At 36.9% G+C, this 13,623-nt stretch overlaps 1 protein-coding gene across 2 annotated transcripts in view; it reads left to right on the forward strand.

Annotated features, from left to right (window-relative positions):
* PPP2R2A (protein phosphatase 2 regulatory subunit Balpha) overlaps positions 1-13,623 on the forward strand; it is an 85,165-nt gene that overhangs the window by 38,674 nt on the left and 32,868 nt on the right. The window lies entirely within an intron of this gene.

Consider the following 13,623-nt stretch of genomic DNA (forward strand, 5'->3'; position numbering starts at 1 on the left):
CACTGAAAGTCACAAGAGCCAGCAAGAGGAAGCATTTGCCCCTACTTCTTACAGCTATCCTCCTTTCAGCCTCTCAGGCTGCAGTAATATGCCCTACTCAATGCCAAGTGGGAAAGAGAATGTTCAGAGAGTCTGGAAGGGAGACAGGAAGAAATGGTTGGAGCCCATACCCCAAGGAACAGGTGAGTGGGGTCAAACATTATTCACTTAACAGGAATAAGAGATTCCTAAAGGGATGGCATAGACTTAACTTCTATTTTGCCCATAATAAAATGTTCTTAATCTTGACTATGTCACATTTGTGGGAGGAGTAGACCGTCCTTTGAGAAAAGGTAACAAAAACTTTGAGCTCCCTCTAGAGGTCAACAGTGATTAAAAAAAAAAAGCATCATAATGGGAAATAAACTGAACCTAAAGCTAGCTTACCCCTTTCAGCCACAAACTAGCATTTTATAGATGCATTACCCAGAAAAACATTTTTTACTTTGAGGAGTAGTTACCTTTGAGGATAAATTTGGGTTAATCATATTCTAATTAGCTGTGTGTGGGTCAGTCCTAAAATTCAGTGTTTGCTGTATTAGGGTACATTGAACTAATAAAAGAGAAAAGATCATGAAAATAGACTGTGTCCAAACAAAATAGCGTGATGCTTAATAGGAGCTCTGAGTATTGAAGCAAATAGGAACAAGATGGGAATGAATTCTGTGCTATCAGAATGTTCTGACAGCAGCAGGCCCTTGAGTTTAGCAGAGATAAAGATGATCAGTATACCCCTGTGTTCTCACCCCCACCTACCTCCCCAACTTCTCAAAGAGTACCAGAAGATTAATCTGAAGTCCAAGTTGCAGGCATGTGTTAAAATTTCTAAGAATGCTAACATACAGTTTAAGTTTTAGAACCTCAGCTGGTCAAATGAAAAATTTATTTCAGGGCAGAAATCTTAGTCCTAGCCAGATACTCCATGGATGAGAATTAGTTATGGTGTTGAACTTTACTGTATTTTCTCCTTTTGTTCTCAGTATGGTTTATTGTTCTCTTCAGAACCCACCAAGAGAGTTCAGTTCTTAAAACTTAGTAACTATAGAATGAAAAAGTTAGAAGTCATGTTTAATTTGTGGCAATATTAAGAATATATGAAAGTTACAGATTTCCTTAAAGTTCCTGAAATGCTCAAAAATACCAGAAGAATTGGAGCATCCTACAAAGGGACACAGGAGCTAACCTGAAAGTGCTCTCAGTGACCAAATCTGGAATAATTTGAACAATACAATAAATGACATAGTAGATTATAACCCAAAGCATGAAATAAATAAATGTGACTTCATATTGAAAATAACCAAGTAAATAAGTAGGGGAGAAGACAAATTTCCCCTACAGAAGATTGCAGGTAATTTACGTAGCTACTCCTCTTCAAAGGAGTATCCCTTATATGTGGGCTGCACTTAATGACTTCCTACCAGAGTACCTTCTTGGGGGACAGGGGACTTTATAGTGGAGAAACCTGGCAAGCAGCACCCTGGCCAGATAATGTAGGTTATCATTAATAAGTCATATTGATAAGATGGACCTTTGTCTGATGTGATAAGAATGACACTTCACCTCTGTGATCTTCCTGCCAGTAAGTGATAATTGCAGTGTGGCCATGAGAAAAACGATCTCAAATGTAGGAACATACTGTAAAGCACCTGGCCAGTATTCTTCAGAACCGCAAAGGTCATCCAAAACAAGAGAAGTCTGAGAAACTGTCACAGACTGGAGGAGACTAAAGGAAAGAGAACTAAATGTAATATGGGACCCTTCAACTGAAAAGGGACACTAGGGAAAAATGAGTGAAATCTGAATAAAGTATAGTTTTTAGTTAATATTCCTTTGTGAGTTCTTTGGTTGTGGCAGATAAACCATAGCAATGTAAGATGCTAACAAATAAGGAATACCTAGATGAAGGTACACAGGAACTCTATACTGTCTTTGCAGATCTTATGTAAATCTAAAGGTATGCTAAAATTAATTTATGGAAAACAGATTAGTTAACTTTTGTGCTATGTAGCTTTTGTTTAGTGATATTTGAAAAATGGGGAACTTCTCTGTTATCGTGTATATGCATTATGACTTGCAGATAAGTAGTGTGTAACTTTCATGTATAAAAGTGAGGGCAGCCAAGGTGGCTCAGCGGTTTAGTGCCACCTTCAACCCAGGGCGTGATCCTGGAGACCCGGGATCGAGTCCCATGTTGGGCTCCCTGCATGGAGCCTGCTTCTCCCTCTGCCTGTGTCTCTGCCTCTCTCTCTCTCTCTCTCTCTTTCTCTCATAAATAAATAAAATCTTTTTTAAAGTAATAAATAAATAAAAGTGAGAAAGACCCCATCTTATAAAAGGCAGGTAAGGTGATCAATGACATGAGAATCTCCAGTACCGTGGTTTACTGCTATAGCAGTGGTGGGAGTTGAGCAGAGCAGAATCATACTTCATTACCTGTTTTGTCCTGATTTCATCATTGATTGACTTCTAACTTACAGAAAGTAACTTGTGTTAAGTCACTATGGTTGGTGAATTCCAGGTTACAAAGAAATCTAAGATCCATTTTTGTCAGACTGTGATCTCTAATAGAGATCCATGGTTATGGTGGAGTTAATGGAGTATTTGCAGTTGTGTTGTCCTTTCAGGTCTTGAATTCTCCATACTGAAAGTTGCCTGACAAAAGCACATTATTTTTCTCCAGCCATTATTCTGTTTTCTTCCTCTTCTAGATGTGTTAAGTATCTGAATACATGTGGTATATGCTCTGAAAGATAAACCCTCTGAAGAGAGAAATCTTCTCTTTTGATGTTTCTTTGCAAATGAAGTTTCTTTGTAAATTTTGAAGTTCATAATTGACTTACTCATGGTCAAATTATTTCTTAATAGCAGAGCTGAGACTGCATCTCCAGATGTCTTCTTGCCTAATGGTTAATGAAAGGCTACAGGAAGAGTGGAAAGGGAGGAGGATTTCGAGAATGTGCAAAATGTGAAAGGATACTGGCAGAATAAGAACATCTGATGTTTCCCACATAGTCTCTAACACTTTAGATAACTGGAAGACATTAGTGAGCATCTTTATACATTTTTTAAAATATTTTTTATTATTTCAGTAGGATGGCTTCTGGAACTGACATGAAGTTCCAAGAGAATGAATGCTTTAGGGCTGTTGATATAAATTATGAGATAGTTTTAAAAAAAAACCCATATCTACTTCTATCTTACAATGTAGATATAACAACTTATTATTTTTTCCTCTAGTTTAAGAGGTAGAAAATGGTGTCTTATCTAAACACTAATTTAATTTTGAGTGGATACTTTCTTGATATTTTACCCGTATTGCTCTTCTGTCAATTGTCTTTCTATGTTGTATGAGCTGTTTTTGGAAATAAAAATATTTTTTCCTAGTCTGGTTGTCTTTAGTTATTGTGTAAAAAAATCACAGTTTTCTTTTATTATGTCTGGGTTATCCTTGTGTATTTCTACCCCTCCAAAGATCTAATAATGAATTTTTTTTCCTGATGGGCCACATACAGAGGGCTAAAGAAATGAGAGGAAAGGTGATAATTCAAGCAAGGCAGATAGCACATGAAAGCTAAAGAAGGAAGCATAAGGGTGGGCATAAGTATAAATGTGGAAGTTGTATATAAAACATCAGTCTTACAGAATTTGGCTGATGTTAAGGTACTAGAAAGTAAGATGGTATATATTAGGGAAAGTGTTGATATAGTTTTCTTAAGATATAATTTGCAAACATGAAATTCATCCTTTTTAGCATACAGTTTCTCAAGGTTTGATTTAAAAAAAAAAAACATACAGATGGGTGCCTGGGTGACACAGTCAGTTAAGCATCCAACTCTTGGTTTTGGCTCAGGTGGTGGGTGATCTGAGGGTTGTTGAGATCGAGCCCCTCATCGGTCTCTGGTCTCAGCGAGTCTGCTTAAGACTGTCCCTCTCCTTCTGGCTTCCACCTTGTGCACACTTCATTATGTGCTCTCTCTATATATAAAATAAAAGTAAATCTTAAAAGAAAACATACAGAAAGAAGTATAGTCACTAACAACATGGAAAGCAATTCATCATCCCAAGATGTTTTGTGTCTCTTTGTAGTCAACCTCCACCCCACTCCTAAGCAAACACTGATCTGTCCTCTATCTCTGTAGTTGGGCCTTTTCCAGCAGATAAATGAATTATTATATAGTATGTGGCCCTTGAATTTGGTTTCTTTAGCTTATCATAATGCATTCTGAGATTTGAGATTGCTTGCATTAGTAGTTCCTTTTTATTGCTGAGTGGTATTTCATTGTATGGCTATATTGCATTTTGTTTATTCCCCAATTGAGGGTCATTTGGGGTTGTGTCTAGTTTTTAGTAATTACAGATAAAGCTGCTATGAACATTTGCATCCAGATTTTTATGTGACCATAGGTTTTGTCTCTTTTGGGTAAGTATCTACTATTGTGATTGTTAGGTCACATAGTGTTTTAACTTTATAAGAAACTGCCAAACTTTTTTTCCCCAAAGTGAATGTGCCTTTTGCAGTCCCATGAGCTAAATGTGAGAGTTCCTGTTGCTCAATGTTAGCAATAGGCGTTTTCTTTTCTTTTTTCTTTTTAATTCAGATGGTGTGTAGTAGTATCTTATTATTTCTTTATCTTGTGGAGATTCATCTTTTGTCAAAAGAGTTTTCAAGTTACTGTTAGGGTAATGGCTATAGATGTGTTAACCTGGTCTTCTTGCCTGAACTCTGGAAACGAATTCCATAATGCTCTGATTGCTTTATGTCGTACAAGTAAGATCAAATATTCTTTATATATGTATGTTTTTTTAACTCAGTGATATAATGTAGACAAGATTTTTTTTTAAGATTTTTATTTGAGAGAGAGTTAGAGAGCGCAAGGGAGGAGGAGAGGGAGAAGCAGGCCCCCCACTGAGCAGGGAGCCCCAATGTGGGGCTCCATCCCAGGACCCTAGGATCATGACCTGAGCTGAAGGCAGACGCTTAACCAACTGAGCTACCTAGATGCCCTGACAACATTCTTTCTTAATACAAATAGATTTTTATTTTTTTTATACTCAAAATGTAAGGTATACATGGACAAACTTTGGAGGGATGTGTACTAAAATAATCATAGTGGTTCTCTCAGAAGTGAGGTTAAGAGTGATGATTGTTTTCTAAAAAGCAATTTGTGTGATTAAAACGAAGTAATACAAAGATTCTGTAAAAAACAGATTTTACAGAAATCATAGTGTATTTTAAATACATCAGATAGATATTTTATAATTTGCACAAGTTTGCAAAAAGACTGTTCAGTTATCACCTGTGGTGCTATCACCTCTTACTGGTGCTATTCCAGGTTTATGCTTTCAGTTTTTTTAAGGTGGTTAAAGTGATTGCTGTTGTTTTGTTTTTTTTACAAAAACAATTATGCTTTCAATATTTATATATTTATGTTCTTACAAATCTTTTTAAGTGTTTTTATTGCAATACTAGTTTTTATCCTTTGCCTTTTATCCTTTTGTGTATTTGATCCTTTGCCTTAGAGTTGTAAGATTACCAAGTGGTTAGTTAGAACCAGTAATTCTTACTTAATCTTTAGGTAGTTTTGTTGTAGTTGGAGACTGTTTTTTAAATTTGTACTTAGAATTCTTTAAGGGACTGTCTGTGGTTCAGTGGATGAGTTTTTTAAAAACTGCATAGCTCTTTAGAAGAAACATTATTTTTCCTATTGGTGTAAAGTTCTCTTCAAGTGTATATCAATTATATGATTAAAGTACGTATACTTTTTCCTACCCCGCCCCCTTCTTCCCTGCCCCATTAAAAAATCTGTCAGGCATAGAGAGGCATATGTCAGTGTTATAGTTAAAATTTGTGTCAACTCCTCTACTTCTGATAACCCTGAAACATATATAGTGAAAATCTGTGGGCATAAAGATTTACAATTATTAACATCTCTGTCACACTTTTTAATCAGGCATACACATTATAAACTCTTGTCCTTTTGAATTCCTTCTTAATTAACCAATGATTGGAGGCATTATTGGCATTTAGTAGGCATGAGCCAAGTGTGTTAGCTATTTGGCAGTTTGCAGGACAATCTTGAACAAGAAAAGACCATCCTGCTCTGCATGATTTAGAAAATTCTGCCAAATGTTCATGGTGCCGAAAAAAACTTATATTCTGAGCCTAAAATATAACTCTGTTTTATTTATCAAGTATTTTTTTTCATGGGTTTAATGTGTATACTGAGGTCTGCTTGTAAATCAAGGGAAGATTCTGCTTTGAAATGCTAGATTTTTTTAAAAAAGATTTTATTCTAGAAAGAGAGAGCAGGGAGGAGGGGCAGAGAGAAAGCGAGCCCCAAACAGACTCCACACTAAGTGTGGAGCCTGATGCTGAACCTGGTGTGGGGCTCGATCCCAGGATCCTGAGATCGTGACAAGAGTTGTACACACTCAACCTATTGCATCACCCAGGCACCCCTGAAATATTAGAATCTTAAAAAGAATTCTTAATGCTTTTGCAAAGTCATATCACCAGTGCAAGGCTATTGATGGTTTTTGAGTGACCATTATTGTATATAGTATAAGTTTGCATTTATAACTGATCTCTTGTGGTTCTTCTGTATATAGTGTTATTATGCTTGAACATTTACATGGTGATCATTTTTAATTTTTATTTTTTTAAGATTTTGTTTATTTACTTATTCATGAGAGACACAGAGAGGCAAAGACATTGGCAGAGGGAGAAGCAGGCTCCCTGTGGGAAGCTCTATGTGGGACTCGATCCCAGGCCCCCCGGGATCATGACCCAAGCCTAAGGCAGATGCTCAACCACTGAGCCACCCAGGTGCCCCCATGCTGGTCATTTTTTAAAAAATATTTTCCGGGCAGCCTGGGTGGCTCAGCGGTTTGGTGCCGCCCTCAGCCCAGGGCATGGTCCTTGAGTCCCGGGATTGAGTCCCACATCGGGCTCCCTGCATGGAGCCTGCTTCTCCCTCTGCCTATGTCTTTGCCTTTCTCTCTCTTTCTGTGTGTCTCTTATGAATAAATAAATAAAATCTTTAAAATATATTTTTTTTCCGTCTTTCTTTTTGGGATTGCAGTGACCTATATGGTAGAACACCTGTTAGTATCCTACAAGTCAGCTCTTCGTTCTTTTTTCCTGCTTTGATCCTGCCATTTTTTTCCTTCTCCCCTATTACTAGCCCTTCAAATTCTTGATCTTTTTTTACTGCAGTATGTAGTCTGTTAATGCTATTCAGTGTATCTTTCAGATAGTATTTTTTCATTTCTAGGTTTGCCTTCTTTGTCTTTTCTCTTATAGTTCTCAACATGTTCATGATTCTATGTTCTGGAGCATATTTACAACAGCTATTTTAAGATTCTTGTCTGCTGGGACCTTAATTCCATCATTTTTGTCATTTCTGGTTCTGTTGGTTTATTTTTCTTCTTCTTTATATTCTGGTGATTTGGGATTGGATGCCAGACATTGTGAATTTACATTGTTGAATGTTGGATTTTGTTCTAGCACATAGTTACTTGAGGCAAATTTGATTGTTGTAAAGTTTACTTTTATTCTCTTTGGTAGGACAAATTCAGTCTTTAGTGCTGATCCCAGTACTAAGGTGATGCTCTTCTGAAGACTTTACCTCATGCTTCATTATGAGGTTTCTCTATTCCAGTAATCCTTAACAATTCTAAGCCCTCATAAGCTTTCTGGTGGTTCTTTCCTAGGCCTTAGGGAATGCTCAGATGAGTATTCACTTAAAGATCCTAAGTGTCCTCTGTAAATCCCTCCAACTTTCTTTTGGTACTCTGCCACAAATTCCAGCTGATTCTGCTTTAACCCCCAGTTTCTGTCTCCACAGCTAACTGAGAGTGTTGCTTTGTATTTGAATTCTTCCTAACTGCATCCAAAAGTAAAGTGGGTTAAATATATGACTCAATTTCTTTCTCTTGTCTAAGGGTTCACAGTCCACAGTATTTTGTTCCATTTTCTAGTCTTTCCCAGCAAGAGGATGCATCCAGATGTCTTATTCTCCTTCATGGCCAGAAGCAGAAGACCAATCCCAACCCTCATCTTCATCCTCACCCTAACTCACATGTTCCACCTAATATATAGCAATTATTATTAATTACTACCGTGTGTGTGTGTGTGTGTGTACACATATATATACACGCCATCTATTAATTTTCCCTTGTCTGATTTTTATGCTGAGAATTTTACAATTTTGAATCTTTGGCTGTCTGTACCGTTTATCATAACCACTTAAGATAATAGGGAAGGTAGGTAACAAGAAGGAAATGTTATGGGTGATGAAATAAAAACAGACCCCAGTAATACTGCTATTGTCACTCTTACCACCACCAACTACCTACCACTTCGCCCCCAAAAGCAGCAGTTATTTTGCCTTTTTAGAATGCAACCTGGCTGCTGATGGTTTCGAATGAGATCTTGGAAGAAGTGAAGAGTTCCATTTTATATAATACATTATAAATCCTTGGTTTTTATTAACAGTATATAAGATATAACAATAAAGGTCAAAAACATTGTGCTTATTAAGTATTCCTAATAAAAAATTGTGCCTTTTAAGCACAATCTTTGTGTTGCTTGAAATTTAGTCTCTGCCTAAAATTGCTGTGTGTTTTAATACACAGGTGGGCAGTTGAGAGGGAGTCTTCTCTTTTTATTAACTGTATTAGAATGTTATTTTATAAGATTAACACAGGCAATTTTTTCATTGTGAAATAAGCTTTTTTTGAGGGGGGCAGGGGAAATGATCTTATTTTTTTCTTTAAAAGAGGAAGTTTTTGTTCTTTGATTTTTGCTGTTTGTTGCTATTGGTTTGGGAGAACATGACCCAGTTGATACGTTGTAATGGGCCATCCCTAGAGTTTAGTATTATGACTCTTTTTTTTTTATGGTGAAAAAATTTATATTTAGATTTATAGCCAGCTGGACTCAGTGTAGATGATCCCAATTTTGTTGGCAACATCCAAACCATCATAGTCAGGAGCCAGTCGAACATACGCTTTCTTCTTTCCATCAGGCTTGATCAAGGTGTTGATCTTGGCCACATCAATGTCATAGAGCTTTTTCACAGCCTGTTTGATCTGGTGCTTATTGGCCTTGACCTCGACAATGAACACAAGTGTGTTGTCTTTTGTTTTCTTCATGGCTGACTCAGTCGTCAGGGGGAACTTGATGATGGCATAGTGATCAAGCTTGTTTCTCCTGGGGGCGCTCTTTCGAGGATATTTGGGCTGCCTTTGGAGCTGCAGGGTCTTGGGTCGTCAGAATATAGGTGATGTATGGATCTTCTTTTTTTTTTTTTTTGTGACTGTGCACGCCTCTCAACACCGCTTTCTTAGCTTTCAAAGTCTTTGCTTTGGCTTCGGCTTTGGGAGGGTCAGGGGCTTCCTTCTTCGCCTTCGGCGCCATCTTTGTGAAAGGGATTTAGTGTTCTGACTCTTAACAGTGAGGTTAATGTCTTTGCTTTTTTAAAGCATGTTATAGTTACTTTACTCTTAAGAGTAAAGTATTCTCAAGTTTTCATTAATAGTTTGTTTTAAAAGTAGTGTCCAGGAATCTAAATTCTCATGAAACACATTTATGTTTTCATCCTGCTGCTCCTGGGGCAGCAATCCCATGTGTTGTTAAGATTGTTGTTTTATTTTACCCATAGCTTAGTATTTAAAGGCTCAAAATTATCTTAGGTACAGTATTCTTGGCTTTGCAATAGAAGTCAGTGTCCACTCTGTAATGTTTTAGATTGTCTAGTGTGATAGCTACTAGCCATGTATGGCTAAAATTAGAAATTAAGGAGCCACATGTGGCTTGTGATTACTGCATTAAACAGTGTAGATAATAGTGTCCTTCCATTGAAACAAAGTTCTGTTGAGCAGCACATGGTATACTTTCTGCAGTTATCTACTATTTTTTTAAAATGGTATGGAATATTAGGATTATTTTCTAGGAATAAATTTATTATTATTTTTCAAAAACTGATACCAGTATTTGGCCAACCTTGCTTGGGTATAGTGTGTAATAGGAGCACTGTTTTTAGAACCATGCTTCCTCGTCTTTTGCAGATCATGGTATCCCCAGGAAGCAGTTAGGTCAGTATGAGACACTGAGGTAAATAGGTTGTTCATAATGGGAGGTTACAGATTTGGGTGCTTTTTTGCAGCATCTAGTCAAACTCCTAACCCATTCCAGATACTCCAGTATGCCATGGCACATGCATTTCAAATCTCAGTTTCTTAGTGTTCTTCATAAGTGATGCCTGTATATTTTTATTGTTCTCTAAGCAGCACTTGATTTTGTTCTTTTATTCCTCCCTTTCATATGTCGTACTCTCAGTGAGACCCTGTGAGATCGTGGCATTTTACAAGTCAAAATAACTCAAAAAGCATCATCATAAACTTGGGAAATTTAATAGGTGCTTGGCTATGTGATAGTTCTTAACACTTATACAGATGACTGAGTATCCAGAAATCGCAGTATCTCTTGTTTTGGGGGGAAGGGAGGAAGGAACACCATGATACAGTGCCTATTTATTTTATTTTAAGATTTTATTTTTTTATTTGTTAGAGAGAGGGCGAACACAAGGAGGGGGAGCGGGAGGCAGAGGGAGAGGGAGAAGCAGCTCCCTCCCCTGCAGGGAGCCCAATGCAGGGCTCTATCCGGAGACATTGAGATATTGATCTGAGGCAGATGCCCTACTGACTGAGACACCTAGGCATCCCTGGTTGGCTGTTTCCAAAATTTTTTCTTTTATCATCTTTTGGCAAGATGAATAGTAAGAAACACCAGTATCTTAAGAATATCTGTAAATTGAGAAAATTGTGTGCCATTCATCCAGTGTTTCTCTTCATTACTAACGGATTTTTTTTTTTAAGATTTATTTATTTATTTATTCATGATAGACATAGAGAGAGACAGAGACACAGGCAGAGGGAGAAGCAGGCTCCTTGCAGGGAGCCCGACGCGGGACTCGATCCCGGGTCTCCAGGATCCCGGGTCTCCAGGATCACGCCCTGAGCCGAAGGCAGGCACTCAACCGCTGAGCCACCCAGGGATCCCCATTACTAAAGGATTTAAAGTGGGTTGACTTCTGTGGTGTATGGTCTCTCTTGATAGTTTAGTTGTTTTGTAGGATTCTTAAGTTTATCTCAACTGTGCCTGTTAAAGTTTTGTAACCTTTCTGCAAAGGTGGTTCAGTATTAAGCATTTATAACATGACTTTACTCTGGAGTTCTAGTTGTAAAATAACCATTCCTGAGATGAGTGACCATTGTGAGAACAGATGTCTTTATTTCTTTTTCAAATTTTTATTTAAATTCTGGTTAGTTACCATATGTAAGAACAGATGTCTTATTATTCCTGTTGCAGCTTGCACTAAAATACTGGTCTTTTTTTTTGTTCTCTGCCTCCTCCTTCTCTCTCTTACATGCACGCAGATGGAGACCTACACACTTCTCTTCCCCTCCCTATCACATATTCAATGACTGCATTCGTGAACCAGTACAGTCTTCAGTACCTGGGGGTAGTGTAATTAAAGCTGCTTTATTACTTGGTTCTTGTTCTGTCTTCTAAAGATAACACAGCTGGAGAATCCCCATCCTACATCTCTCTTCAGTCCTTTTACTACAATGATCTCCTTTCTGACTTAATCATCTCTATATTTTTTTCCTGTTCAGGTTACCTAAGGAAGATCAAGATCTTTCCCCCATTAGAAATGGACCCATCTTGCAGCATACCTATCTGTCCTGCTTTTCTCACTACTCAGCCGGGAAGCTAGCTAGTCAGGCTAGTCATACCATCATCATTGACTTATCCCTATTAAGTTATAGCCATGGCAGCTTATCTACCTAACAGGCAGTTATGATTTCTTTAATTTAGGTGAATGCAACAATTTGGACCTGGGAAGAAGATGAAATAATTTAAATACTGAGCCAACTCTGCCTGTATTCATTGGATGAACAGGAAAATGAAATCTGGTGTTAGGTTAGCATTTTACCAAGTCAAGAGTTCTAGAGTTCAGATATTTTTGGTGCAGCATGATTTTTATATTCAAATCAAGTAGCTTATTTGATGTGTTAGTCAAAGAAACCATAAACTAGTAGTGCAGTAGGGGAAATTCATAGAGTTGGACTGATGGCAGAAAGAATTTGCATCTCCAAGTGATGCTTGTGTGAGGGGTTTGAATTTAAAGATAATTTTATTAGGTATGATTTTTATTCCCTAATTTTAGAACCTAATCTTCAAATAAGAAGTGAGTCCATATATTGCCTGATATTGTTAGCTTCTACTTAGGTTTTGTCGCAGACATGTACTCTAATGTACTTTTAAGTGCAGGGACTGTGTATGTTTTTAACCCTTTAACATATTCACCACAGAAGTAAGTGCAGTACAGAGCACCCAATAGAATGGCTTTTACATTTGATTTCTTACTTGGCCCGTTGCTTGTGCAGTAGTGTGTTGCTTGCTGTTTACATATTAAATATTTAATATTTACATTGTAGCTTTTCCAGCATTGTTTTATTGTTGATCTTTAGTTTTGTACCATTGTGATCAGAAAATACACTTGGTATGATTTCAGTCTTCATAAGTTTGTAATATTTGTTAGGCCTCTATGTGATTTAATCAGGGGATTCCTCTGTGTTGCTTGAAGAAAATGTGTATTCTATTTTTCTTGGATGGAATGTTTTATATATATATATATATATATATATATATATATATATATATATTTTTTTTTTTTAGAACCATATATTCTGAAGTATGCTTCAAATAAAAAATGTTCTTGTTGAAAAAGAAAATAATTTAAACCAAATGTACTCGTTTCAAATAGAGCATACCAGGGGGTAGGTGGGTAGGGGATGGGTGAAACAGGTGAAGGGGATTTTGAGTACACTTACCATGGTTGGCACTGAATAATGTTGTATAGAATTACTGAATCACTATTTTGTACACCAGAAACTAATACATCACTGTATGATGTTAACTTATACTAAAACTAAAATTAAAAACTTAAGAAAAATAGAATGACTTTTTAAGTATTTACACGTTTGGCTTTGCAGTCCAACATACTCAGTTTTATACTTTTATGTTACATATACAAACACTAAACTTACGCTTTCCTCCTGATGCCACTGACCATGGTGGGCTTCTGGGATAAGGTTTTAACCTGGAAGTGAGGTGCTGTCCATACCTTCTGAAGTTATATGCAAATGTTTGTGCACACTTAAAACATAGGCAGTTTATTGGCATAGCATGTGTAGCTTCTGGTAGTTCTCAGAGTGTTCCAAAAAGGTAAAGTGCCTTGGACCTAGACAGTAGAGAAAGTGAAGAAAGCTTTTCAAAATCAAGCTGGTCTTGGAAAAAATCAGTTAAAAAAAAAAAAAAACCTGTAAAATGCAGTTTTGGGCAGATTATTGATAAAGATACATTGGTCTGTAATGTTAAGAATTTAAGGTATATAGTGTTCTTTTTTATATCAAGGCAGCATTTTTTTTTTTTTTCAAGGCAGCATTTTTAAGTGAGCTAATATAGACCAGAAAATTACCTTTTTCTGGTAGAAAAAGTTTACTTATTTCAAG

This window comes from Vulpes lagopus, chromosome 8, assembly GCF_018345385.1.
Source record: "Vulpes lagopus strain Blue_001 chromosome 8, ASM1834538v1, whole genome shotgun sequence".
In the NCBI taxonomy this organism is placed as follows: domain Eukaryota; kingdom Metazoa; phylum Chordata; class Mammalia; order Carnivora; family Canidae; genus Vulpes; species Vulpes lagopus.